This window comes from Cryptomeria japonica, unplaced genomic scaffold (assembly GCF_030272615.1).
Source record: "Cryptomeria japonica unplaced genomic scaffold, Sugi_1.0 HiC_scaffold_208, whole genome shotgun sequence".
Taxonomy (NCBI): Eukaryota; Viridiplantae; Streptophyta; class Pinopsida; order Cupressales; family Cupressaceae; genus Cryptomeria; species Cryptomeria japonica.
This window is the reverse complement of record NW_026729030.1, coordinates 130,776-140,157: the sequence shown is the minus strand read 5'-3', so window position 1 is coordinate 140,157 and position 9,382 is coordinate 130,776. Positions and strand designations below refer to the sequence as shown.

The 9,382-nt window shown below is 62.6% G+C and overlaps 1 non-coding gene across 1 annotated transcript; it reads left to right on the top strand.

Moving 5' to 3' along the window:
- The first annotated feature begins 1,459 nt into the window (after positions 1 to 1,459).
- LOC131868502 (5S ribosomal RNA) lies at positions 1,460 to 1,578 on the top strand. Its single transcript, XR_009366953.1, has one exon. It is a non-coding gene; the product is annotated as a 5S ribosomal RNA (ribosomal RNA).
- The last annotated feature ends 7,804 nt before the right edge of the window (positions 1,579 to 9,382 follow it).

The window sequence follows — 9,382 nt, the reverse complement described above, 5'->3', positions numbered from 1 at the left end:
GCCAAGTTGCTAGGTTGGGTTCCAAGGTGGGTGCCAACGTGGGTGCTAGGGTGCGTGGGTTAAAGGGTGTGTCACAACGTGGGTGCCAGGATGGGTGCGCACCCACACTGGCCAAGACGGGTGCGGGTGCAAGGTTGGGTTCCAAGCCCGGTCACAGGCTGGGTGCTAGGATGGGTGGGTGCCAAGGTGGGCACCAGGGTGGGTGCACCCACCCTGGCCAAGGTGGGTCACGGGGTGGGTCCTAGGGTGGGTAACGGGGTGGGTACTAAGGTGCGTGCCAAGGTGGGTCATAGGGTGGGTGCCAAGGTGGGCACCAGGGTGGGTGTGCACCAACCCTAGCCAGGGTAGGTCACGGGGTGGTTGTCGGGGTGGGCGTCAAGGAGCCAAGGTGGGTGGCAAGTAGCCAAGTTGCGTGCCAAGGTGGGTGTCGGGGTGGGTGCCAAGGATCCAAGGTGGGTGCCAAGGAACCAAGGTGGGTGTCTGGGTGGGTGCCGAGGTGGGAGCCAGGGTGGGTCCCAAGGTGAGTGCAAAGGTGGGTGCCAGGGTCAAGGTGAGTGCCAATGTGGGTTCCAAGGTGCCAGGGTCAGGGTGAGTGCCAATGTGGGTTCAAAGGTGCTAAGTTGGGTGCGAGGTTGGGTGCGAGGGTGGGTGGGTGCCAAGGTGTGCTAGGTGGAAGCCCGGGTGGGTCGGCATCCCATGGGTGTCGAGTTGGGTGCCTGATGGGTGCTTCTTGTCAAGTTTTAGTCGTCGGGACTCATTTCGAGCCTTAGAGGTCGTTTCTTGTCCGGTTGCCCTGTCTTCGACCTGGGAACCCAATTTTGGTCCTCGGGTCCCATTTTTTTTTGTCTCGCATCCCACTTTTGGCCTGTGGCCTTTTCGGGGTCGATTCTCGTTTTGGGCATCAGAGCATGTTTCTTCTCCTAAAACCCAATATTTGTTTATTAAGTCTCGGAACACATTTTTGTTCTCGTGGACCCATCATGGGTCTTGGAACGCATTTGTGGTCCTTGGGTCCCATTTTGCATCCCGAAACTTGTGTTTTGGTGCTTGATCCCTATTTTGGGTGCCCACCTTGCACCAAGTGCGCACCCGGGGCAAACCGAGCGCCTTGGTGCACCGGGGCAAGATCGAGCGTGCACCCGAGGCGCCCCGAACATGCACCAAGGTGCACTCGGCCCACATGTGAGCGCAGGTCGTTGCGCCCGAGGTGGTGTGTGGGCACCGCGTTGCAGACGGGACACTGCACGCACACGACGCCCCCTCCAGGTGCACGCACGTAGGCCGGGCCGGGTGCACACCCGACGCCCTAGCAAGGTGCGCGCACCCGGGCAGGGCTCACACTTGGCGAACGGGGCGCACTTCGCGAGGGAGGGTGTGCACCTCGACGGGGGTGGGTGGCCGGGGTGGATTCGCACGTGGGTCGCGGTTTGCTAAGTACACACTGCGACAAGCTCATAACGGGTGCGATCATACCAGCATTAGTGCACCGGATCCCATCAGAACTCCGCAGTTAAGCGCGCTTGGGCCGGAGTAGTACTGGGATGGGTGACCTCCCGGGAAGTCCCGGTGTTGCACCCTTTTTTAGTTTTTCGCCGGGCGTCGCAATGCTATTTGAATAAACCTTTTGCCCGTTTGCGTTCTCGTCGGGGCCGGGCCGGGCCGGGGTGCGCTGCCCGCACTACCGCGCGCGCGGGGGCGACACCGAGCGCGCACCCGAGGCGCCCCGAGCACACAGGCCACGGTGCAACCCGGGCGTTGTGCGCGCACCCCGGTGCGCCCGAGGTGCTGCGCGCGCACCCAGGTGAAATCGGTGTGCACCTCGGCCAGTGCGCGCTCGGTCGAGTCGCGCACGTTGGCCAAGGTGCACGGTGATGTTTCTTACTCTAAGGTTCCGCACCAGACGCCCGGGACAGGTGAGCGAAGCTGGGCGGGGCCGGGTGCGCGGCCGGGGCAGGTGCACGCAGCTGGAGAGAGCTTTGGAGCACACTTCGGAGCGCACCAATGATGCGCTCCATTCAAAAGTTTCCTGAAAAGGCAAAAAAAGTTGAGATTATAGAATTTCCCACTTGAGAGATTGTAAAAAAAAAAAATTTAAAATGAAGGAAACGCGGGTGCCAAGGTGTGCGCAGCCCAGCCAAGGTGTGCGCACCAAGGCGCCCACCCTGGCGAAGGTGCACGCAAGGTGCGCACCCGAGGCAAACCGGACAATTAACCCAACTTTCGACTTCGCGCGCACCTTGGAGCGCACTTCGGAGCGCTCCTTGGTGCGCACCAATCTTGGGCACCTCGGAGTGCACCATGGCGCCCACCAAGGTGCGCACCCGGGGCAAACCGAGCTCCGACTTCGTGCGCACCTTGGAGCGCACGAAAGGTGCGCACCATGGCGCCCACCAAGGTGCGCAGCCCAGCCAAGGCGTGCGCATCAAGGTGCGCACCCTGGCGAAGGTGCGCACCCGGGGCAAACCGAGCTCCGACTTCGTGCGCACCTTGGAGCGCACAAAAGGTGCGCAACCCAGCCAAGGTGTGCGCACCCCGGTCAAACCGAGCTCCGAATCGTGCGCACCAGAGGTGCACGCCATCGTGCGCACCTTGGAGCACACTTCGGAGCCCTCCTTGGTGCGCGCCGATGTTGCGCACCTCGGAGCGCACCCGGGGAAAACAATGCAATTAACCCGACTTTCGACTTCGTGGGCACCTCGGAGCGCTCTCGGGTTCGCACCTCGGAGCACACCGAGGTGCGCACCTTTGATGCGCTGCCTTCACCAATTTCCAGAAAAGGCAAGAAAACATTGAGAAGGTGTGCGCACCGAGGTGCCCACCCTGGCGAAGGTGCACGCGAGGTGCGCACCCGGGGCAAACCGGGCTCCGACTTCGTGCACGCCGCACCTTGGAGCACACTTCGGAGCGCTCCTTGGTGCGCACCAGGGCGCGCAACCCAGCCGAGGTGCCCACCCCGGCGAAGGTGCACGCGAGGTGCGCACCCGGGGCAAACCGGGCTCCGACTTCGTGCACGCCATGGTGCCCACCGCGGCGAAGGTGCACGCGAGGTGCGCACCCGGGGCAAACCGGGCTCCGACTTCGTGCACGCCGCACCTTGGAGCACACTTCGGAGCGCTCCTTGGTGCGCACCATGGTGCCCACCAGGGCGCGCAACCCCGCCGAAGGTGCACGCGAGGTGCGCACCCGGGGCAAACCGGGCTCCGACTTCGTGCACGCCGCACCTTGGAGCACACTTCGGAGCGCTCCTTGGTGCGCACCATGGTGCCCACCAGGGCGCGCAACCCCGCCGAAGGTGCACGCGAGGTGCGCACCCGGGGCAAACCGGGCTCCGACTTCGTGCACGCCATGGTGCGCACCGCGGCGAAGGTGCGCACCCGGGGCAAACCGGGCTCCGACTTCGTGCACGCCGCACCTTGGAGCACACTTCGGAGCGCTCCTTGGTGCGCACCAGGGCGCGCAACCCAGCCGAGGTGCCCACCCCGGCGAAGGTGCACGCGAGGTGCGTACCCGGGGCAAACCGGGCTCCGACTTCGTGCACGCCGCACCTTGGAGCACACTTCGGAGCGCTCCTTGGTGCGCACCATGGTGCCCACCAGGCCGCGCAACCCAGCCAAGGTGTGCGCACCAAGGTGCACGCGAGGTGCGCACCCGGGGCAAACCGGGGTCCGACTTCGTGCACGCCGCACCTTGGAGCACACATCGGGGCGCTCCCGGGTTCGCACCGGCGTTGCGCACCGTGGTGGGCACCTCGGAGCACACCAAGGTGGGCAGCGAGGTGCGCACCTTTGATGCGATGCCTTCACTAATTTCCATAAAAGGCAAAAAAAAAACGAGATTTTAAAATTTCCGTTTTGAAAGATAGTGAGAAAAAGGGAATGCTGGTGCCATCTTGAGCCCGCCCTGGTGCGCAGCCCAGCCAAGGTGTGCGCACCAAGGTGCCCACCCTGGCGAAGGTGCGCGCCCGGGCAATTAACCCAACTTCCAACTTCGCGCGCGCCAGGGTGGGAGCGCACCCAACAACCGGGCCTGGGAAGAGCCAATGCGAGAAACCCCACCAAACGCTCTGACAAAAAAAGAGGGGGCGCTCCAGTAACCCCGCTTCGGAGCGCACCCTGGGCAAACCCAGCCAAGGTGCCCACCCCGGCCAAGGTGCAGGCGAGGTGCGCACCCGGGGCAAACCGGGCTCCGACAACGTGCACGCCGCACCTTGGAGCACACTTCGTAGCGCTCCCGGGTGCGCACCTCAGAGCACACCAAGGTGGGCAGCGAGGTGCGCACCTTTGATGCGCTGCCTTCACTAATTTCCAGAAAAGGCAAAAAAAAAAGGAGATTTTAAAATTTCCGTTTTGAAAGATAGTGAAAAAAACGGAACGCGCGTGCCATCTTGAGCCCGCCCTGGTGCGCAGCCCAGGTAAGGTGCCCACCCTGGCAAAGGTGCGCACCCGGGCAATTAACCCTACTTCCGACTTCGTGCGCGCCAGGGTGGCAACCGGGCCTCGGAAGAGCCAATGCGAGAAACCCCACCAAACGCTCCGACAAAAAAAGAGGCGGCGCTCCAATAACCCCGCTTCGGAGCGCAGCCGGGGCAAACCCAGCCAAGGTGCCCACCCCGACGAAGGTGCACGCGAGGTGCGCACCCGGGGCAAACCGGGCTCCGACAACGTGCACGCAGCACCTTGGAGCACACTTCGAAGCACTCCCGGGTGCCCACCGGCGTTGCGCACCGTGGTGGGCAGCGAGGTGCGCACCTTTGATGCGCTGCCTTCACTAATTTCCAGAAAAAGGCAAAAAAAAATGAGATTTTAAAATTTCCGTTTTGAAAGATAGTGAAAAAAAAGGAACGCGGGTGCCATCTTGAGCCCGCCCTGGTGCGCAGCCCAGGCAAGGCATGCGCACCAAGGTGCCCACCCGAGGTGCACACCCGGGGCAAACCGGGCTCCGACTTCGTGCAGGCCGCACCTTGGAGCACACTTCGGAGCGCTCCTTGGTGCGCACCATGGTGCCCACCAGGGCGCGCAACCCAGCCAAGGTCTGCACACCAAGGTGCCCACCCCGGCGAAGGTGCACGCGAGGTGCGCACCCGGGGCAAACCGGGCTCCGACTTCGTGCACGCCATGGTGCCCACCGCGGCGAAGGTGCACGCGAGGTGCGCACCCGGGGCAAACCGGGCTCCGACTTCGTGCACGCCGCACCTTGGAGCACACTTCGGAGCGCTCCTTGGTGCGCACCATGGTGCCCACCAGGGCGCGCAACCCAGCCAAGGTGTGCGCACCAAGGTGCACGCGAGGTGCGCACCCGGGGCAAACCGGGGTCCGACTTCGTGCACGCCGCACCTTGGAGCACACATCGGAGCGCTCCCAGGTTCGCACCAGCGTTGCGCACCTTTGATGCGCTGCCTTCACTAATTTCCAGAAAAGGCAAAAAAAAACGATATTTTAAAATTTCCGTTCTGAAAGATAGTGAAAAAAACGGAACGCGGGTGCCATCTTGAGCCCTTCCTGGTGCGCAGCCCAGGCAAGTTGTGCGCACCAAGGTGCCCACCCTGGCGGAGGTGCGCGCCCGGGGCAAACCGGGCTCCGACTTCGTGCACTGCATGGTGCCCACCAAGGCGCGCAACCCAGCCAAGGTGCCCACCGCAGCGAAGGTGCACGCGAGGTGCACACCCGGGGCAAACCGGGCTCCGACTTCGTGCACGCCGCACCTTGGAGCACACTTCAGAGCGCTCCTTGGTGCGCACCAGGGCGCGCAACCCAGCCGAGGTGCCCACCCCGGCGAAGGTGCACGCGAGGTGCGCACCCGGGGCAAACCGGGCTCCGACTTCGTGCACGCCATGGTGCCCACCGCGGCGAAGGTGCGCACCCGGGGCAAACCGGGCTCCGACTTCGTGCACGCCGCACCTTGGAGCACACTTCGGAGCGCTCCTTGGTGCGCACCATGGTGCCCACCAGGCCGCGCAACCCAGCCAAGGTGTGCGCACCAAGGTGCACGCGAGGTGCGCACCCGGGGCAAACCGGGGTCCGACTTCGTGCACGCCGCACCTTGGAGCACACATCGGGGCGCTCCCGGGTTCGCACCGGCGTTGCGCACCGTGGTGGGCACCTCGGAGCACACCAAGGTGGGCAGCGAGGTGCGCACCTTTGATGCGATGCCTTCACTAATTTCCATAAAAGGCAAAAAAAAAATGAGATTTTAAAATTTCCGTTTTGAAAGATAGTGAGAAAAAGGGAATGCTGGTGCCATCTTGAGCCCGCCCTGGTGCGCAGCCCAGCCAAGGTTTGCGCACCAAGGTGCCCACCCTGGCGAAGGTGCGCGCCCGGGCAATTAACCCAACTTCCAACTTCGCGCGCGCCAGGGTGGGAGCGCACCCAACAACCGGGCCTGGGAAGAGCCAATGCGAGAAACCCCACCAAACTCTCTGACAAAAAAAGAGGGGGCGCTCCAGTAACCCCGCTTCGGAGCGCACCCTGGGCAAACCCAGCCAAGGTGCCCACCCCGGCCAAGGTGCAGGCGAGGTGCGCACCCGGGGCAAACCGGGCTCCGACAACGTGCACGCCGCACCTTGGAGCACACTTCGTAGCGCTCCCGGGTGCGCACCTCAGAGCACACCAAGGTGGGCAGCGAGGTGCGCACCTTTGATGCGCTGCCTTCACTAATTTCCAGAAAAGGCAAAAAAAAAAGGAGATTTTAAAATTTCCGTTTTGAAAGATAGTGAAAAAAACGGAACGCGCGTGCCATCTTGAGCCCGCCCTGGTGCGCAGCCCAGGTAAGGTGCCACCCTGGCAAAGGTGCGCACCCGGGCAATTAACCCTACTTCCGACTTCGTGCGCGCCAGGGTGGCAACCGGGCCTCGGAAGAGCCAATGCGAGAAACCCCACCAAACGCTCCGACAAAAAAAGAGGCGGCGCTCCAATAACCCCGCTTCGGAGCGCAGCCGGGGCAAACCAAGCCAAGGTGCCCACCCCGACGAAGGTGCACGCGAGGTGCGCACCCGGGGCAAACCGGGCTCCGACAACGTGCACGCAGCACCTTGGAGCACACTTCGAAGCACTCCCGGGTGCCCACCGGCGTTGCGCACCGTGGTGGGCAGCGAGGTGCGCACCTTTGATGCGCTGCCTTCACTAATTTCCAGAAAAAGGCAAAAAAAAATGAGATTTTAAAATTTCCGTTTTGAAAGATAGTGAAAAAAAAGGAACGCGGGTGCCATCTTGAGCCCGCCCTGGTGCGCAGCCCAGGCAAGGCATGCGCACCAAGGTGCCCACCCGAGGTGCACACCCGGGGCAAACCGGGCTCCGACTTCGTGCAGGCCGCACCTTGGAGCACACTTCGGAGCGCTCCTTGGTGCGCACCATGGTGCCCACCAGGGCGCACCCGGGGCAAACCGGGCTCCGACTTCGTGCACGCCGCACCTTGGAGCACACATCGGAGCGCTCCCAGGTTCGCACCAGCGTTGCGCACCTTTGATGCGCTGCCTTCACTAATTTCCAGAAAAGGCAAAAAAAAACGATATTTTAAAATTTCCGTTCTGAAAGATAGTGAAAAAAACGGAACGCGGGTGCCATCTTGAGCCCTTCCTGATGCGCAGCCCAGGCAAGTTGTGCGCACCAAGGTGCCCACCCTGGCGGAGGTGCGCGCCCGGGGCAAACCGGGCTCCGACTTCGTGCACTGCATGGTGCCCACCAAGGCGCGCAACCCAGCCAAGGTGCCCACCGCAGCGAAGGTGCACGCGAGGTGCGCACCCGAGGTGCACACCCGGGGCAAACCGGGCTCCGACTTCGTGCACGCCGCACCTTGGAGCACACTTCAGAGCGCTCCTTGGTACGCACCAGGGCGCGCAACCCAGCCAAGGTGCTCACCCCGGCGAAGGTGCACGCGAGGTGCGCACCCGGGGCAAACCGGGCTCGGACTTCGTGCACGCCGCACCTTGGAGCACACATCGGAGCGCTCCCGGGTTCGCACCAGCATTGCGCACCTTTGATGCGCTGCCTTCACTAATTTCCAGAAAAGGCAAAAAAAAGAAAAAAATGAGATTTTAAAATTTCCGTTTTGAAAGATAGTGAAAAAAACGGAACGCGGGTGCCATCTTGAGCCCGCCCTGGTGTGCAGCCCAGGCAAGTTGTGCGCACCAAGGCACCCACCCTGGCCAAGGTGGGTCACGGGGTGGGTCCTAGGGTGGGTAACGGGGTGGGTACTAAGGTGCGTGCCAAGGTGGGTCATAGGGTGGGTGCCAAGGTGGGCACCAGGGTGGGTGTGCACCAACCCTAGCCAGGGTAGGTCACGGGGTGGTTGTCGGGGTGGGCGTCAAGGAGCCAAGGTGGGTGGCAAGTAGCCAAGTTGCGTGCCAAGGTGGGTGTCGGGGTGGGTGCCAAGGATCCAAGGTGGGTGCCAAGGAACCAAGGTGGGTGTCTGGGTGGGTGCCGAGGTGGGAGCCAGGGTGGGTCCCAAGGTGAGTGCAAAGGTGGGTGCCAGGGTCAAGGTGAGTGCCAATGTGGGTTCCAAGGTGCCAGGGTCAGGGTGAGTGCCAATGTGGGTTCAAAGGTGCTAAGTTGGGTGCGAGGTTGGGTGCGAGGGTGGGTGGGTGCCAAGGTGTGCTAGGTGGAAGCCCGGGTGGGTCGGCATCCCATGGGTGTCGAGTTGGGTGCCTGATGGGTGCTTCTTGTCAAGTTTTAGTCGTCGGGACTCATTTCGAGCCTTAGAGGTCGTTTCTTGTCCGGTTGCCCTGTCTTCGACCTGGGAACCCAATTTTGGTCCTCGGGTCCCATTTTTTTTTGTCTCGCATCCCACTTTTGGCCTGTGGCCTTTTCGGGGTCGATTCTCGTTTTGGGCATCAGAGCATGTTTCTTCTCCTAAAACCCAATATTTGTTTATTAAGTCTCGGAACACATTTTTGTTCTCGTGGACCCATCATGGGTCTTGGAACGCATTTGTGGTCCTTGGGTCCCATTTTGCATCCCGAAACTTGTGTTTTGGTGCTTGATCCCTATTTTGGGTGCCCACCTTGCACCAAGTGCGCACCCGGGGCAAACCGAGCGCCTTGGTGCACCGGGGCAAGATCGAGCGTGCACCCGAGGCGCCCCGAACATGCACCAAGGTGCACTCGGCCCACATGTGAGCGCAGGTCGTTGCGCCCGAGGTGGTGTGTGGGCACCGCGTTGCAGACGGGACACTGCACGCACACGACGCCCCCTCCAGGTGCACGCACGTAGGCCGGGCCGGGTGCACACCCGACGCCCTAGCAAGGTGCGCGCACCCGGGCAGGGCTCACACTTGGCGAACGGGGCGCACTTCGCGAGGGAGGGTGTGCACCTCGACGGGGGTGGGTGGCCGGGGTGGATTCGCACGTGGGTCGCGGTTTGCTAAGTACACACTGCGACAAGCTCATAAC